This window comes from Mesoplodon mirus, assembly GCF_964341445.2.
Source record: "Mesoplodon mirus genome assembly, chromosome: X".
Lineage (NCBI taxonomy): Eukaryota > Metazoa > Chordata > Mammalia > Artiodactyla > Ziphiidae > Mesoplodon > Mesoplodon mirus.
The window spans coordinates 53,129,050-53,132,219 of record NC_138981.1 but is presented as its reverse complement, the minus strand read 5'-3'; positions in this window follow the sequence as shown (position 1 = coordinate 53,132,219).

The window sequence follows — 3,170 nt, the reverse complement described above, 5'->3', positions numbered from 1 at the left end:
ATAGTTATAAAAAGAAAGACACGGGCCCCTCATGGGAACGAGGCAGAAGCCCCTCTTTTCACCACATTCTTTTCTGCTATGGCGGAGGAAAGACCATCCCTAAAAAAGAATCCCCCATAAGTGGTCTAGGCTCATGTGCACTTCAGTGGTTTCTGTACTGTGCAGTACAGGGAAATGACACTGACCCAGGAATGAGCCGTTCCTGGGTTCAAATCCCCAATTCTTTACTTATTAGCAGTGCATTCTTGAGGAAGTTATCAAACATTTCCAACCTCCAGTTTCCTCATCTGTAAACTGGAGATAATACCTACTCTGTGGGGTTGCAGTGAAAGATTTAAAAACAAAGAAGGCGAGGGTCACCATTCACTGGATGTCCATAATTTAGTGGGTGCTGTGGGAGGAAACATAGTGTAGTGGCTAAGGGCGTGGATACCAAAGTCAGAGAGTCTGGATTCAACTCTGACCAATGCCATTTGCTGACCGTGTGACCTTCAGGGAGCTCATTAACTTCTTGAAACCTCATCTGTACAATGGGGGTGATGACAGAATTTACCTCATTGGATTTTTACTAGGATTAAATGAGATAATATTTATGAGTTGCACACAGAAAGCATTATCTGAGTGTTTCATAAAGTAAGCAAATCAAATCTTCCTACCAACACTCAGTGTCATCAACTTAGAGATGAGAAAATTTAAGCTGGTAGAAGTCAAATGCCTTCAAATTTGGGTCTGTCTGACTCCACTAGACCTCAGAAATGCTTGGAAGAGTGTAGTGCTGTCTACAATTTATTTTGAAATGCATCAAAATTTAGGTGGATTGGTGGATGGATAGAAGAATAGATATGTGATAAAAGAAGTCCAGTAAAATGCTAATTGTAGGATCTAGGTGCGGGCATATGGGTGCTACCTGTAAAATTTGCTGTATATGTAATTTTTTTCATAATAAAATATCGGGGCCATAATACATCTACCTGGTAATGTTACTTCTCTGCCTAAAAGCCTTGGTTTGTTCCCCAGCATTCCCGCTTTCTAATTTGACCTCTTGTATAATCAGCATAGCTCTCACTGACCACCCCTCCCCGCCCCCACCATGTGGATTTGGCAGAGCACCTGGTAGAACAGATGATAATGGAGAGAGGGGGAGAGACAGCGCTGCGTTCCTACTTAAGGTGACCAACTTGTCCCAGTTTGCCCAGGACTGCTCTGGTTTTAAAACTGAAAGTCCTACATCCTGGGAAATCCCACAGTCTTAGGCCCAGCAGTACTGTGAGCCTTCTTTCTTTCTGTAGTGTTAAGGGCAGCTGTCACCTGTTGTTTCTAATTCATGTCATAGCATGCTCAGGGGCTCTGGGCAGACAGTTTCAGATCTGGCCCTGACCCACTTACCCTGCCATCTGGGCAGATGCTGCCCCCTGCTGGTGATGGGGAGAACCTGTTACGGAACCTCCCACCACATTGCTGTGCACACCCAGTGCAGAGGCAGTTAATGCCTCCGCTGTTCTCCATACATCACCTTAGTCCTAGCCGTCTGAGCTTGAAATTCCATAACCCTGACAACTCCAAGGGCCTGAGACACTGCCCTTGATCTCTGAGTCCTACTGCCAACCCTGACTCCAGACATTCTTCCAAATCCTGACCAAGTAACCACATTGCCCACCAGGAGGCCTCTGGGTTCCATCCAGAAAGCAGAGAGGATGATTGCACAGCAGGCAGGTAGTTATATTCATCCAAAAGGAGCAAGGAACAGATGTCCATACATGGCAGCACCAGGAAAAAGTGAAGAGTCAGCCTAGGGGTTCCCCAAGAATACAAATGGCTGTTTATGGGTTCCCAAGAGAAAAGTGTACATAGAAGTGCATTCCTTCTGCCTAATGCTACTCTGGCATGGCACCATATCCCTTAAAAAACATGGATTGCCAGGACCCTTGATGGCTCTGCTTTTGGTCCGATGCCTTCTAATGTATGTCCCTCTGTGACACATGCATTGGGGTGAAGATAGACCTGAAAGAGACACAGTATAATAGCTTCTCTTTATTGAGTGAGCATTTACTATGGTCTAGGCATGGAACTGTGTGCTTCACATAATGCTCACATTTAACCTTCACAGAAGTCCTAAAAGATATGTGCGATTATTTATCCCCATTTCACAAAAATCGGAGGCACCGATTTTTTTTTTTTAGGTTTCCTGCCCAAGGTCGTGCAGTGAGTTGCAGAGCTGGGGCTCAAACCTAAGAAATCAGACACCAAAACTCAAGTGCATAACCAGTCTCCCAAAGATATCCGCAATCTGATATTCAATGGAAGTGCTCCTGGACACAATCACCATGAACTTCATAACTGACGTGAGTGTCGTCCTAAAGCCACAGCAGGACTGGGCGATGATACATTGGAAAGTATTGTTCAGTGCCCTCTCCACCTTTGTCTTTCTAGCCTGTCATCCACAACCCAGGAATAATCAGAGCCTAGCAAGAGAGTACCTCAGATGTTACACTTCTTACTGACACTAAGCTTAGATTCACCACTGCTGAATCTATGGGTATAGCCGGCTGCTGTTCTCCATTCTACCCCAATGGCGGCAATTACTTCTGCTACTACCCCACCCCTCAGCGCACCAACAGCAGCCGTCAGCCACTTGCATGAGCAGCATAGCTTCAAAAATTTCTATAGGACCCACTGGAGTTTACAGAGGAATAATGTGAAACCAACACTCATCCCTGAGCACCAGAGAAGACAACCTCCATACAGAGGCCATCTTTATCACCCTTACCCCTGCAAAAATCTGGAAACAGTTACTAAGGAAACAAACCCCATGGCATTCTGTTTCCAGCTGCCAACGTCTATGAAGATTCACTTATCTGCCACTGCCACTGCTCCACCTGGCCTGCCTAGAGCACATTCCCCATCTTCTAGCCCTGTGTCCAGCCCCAGCTAGTTGAGGTGGGGAACTGGAGAGCAGAATGGAGGAAGTCTGAACTTCCACTAGCACCACAGTCAGACCCAGTTTCTGGTGCAGTAAAGGGTTTGCGGCCAGGCGAAAGCTTGTGAAAAGCCACCTTCCATCTCAGGAACGCTCATGAACACATTAGATTCCTTCACCAATAAAGTGAAGTCAAGGGCCAACACTTACCAGGGAATAGCATGTATGTGCTGGAGATAGGGGTGCTCCATCT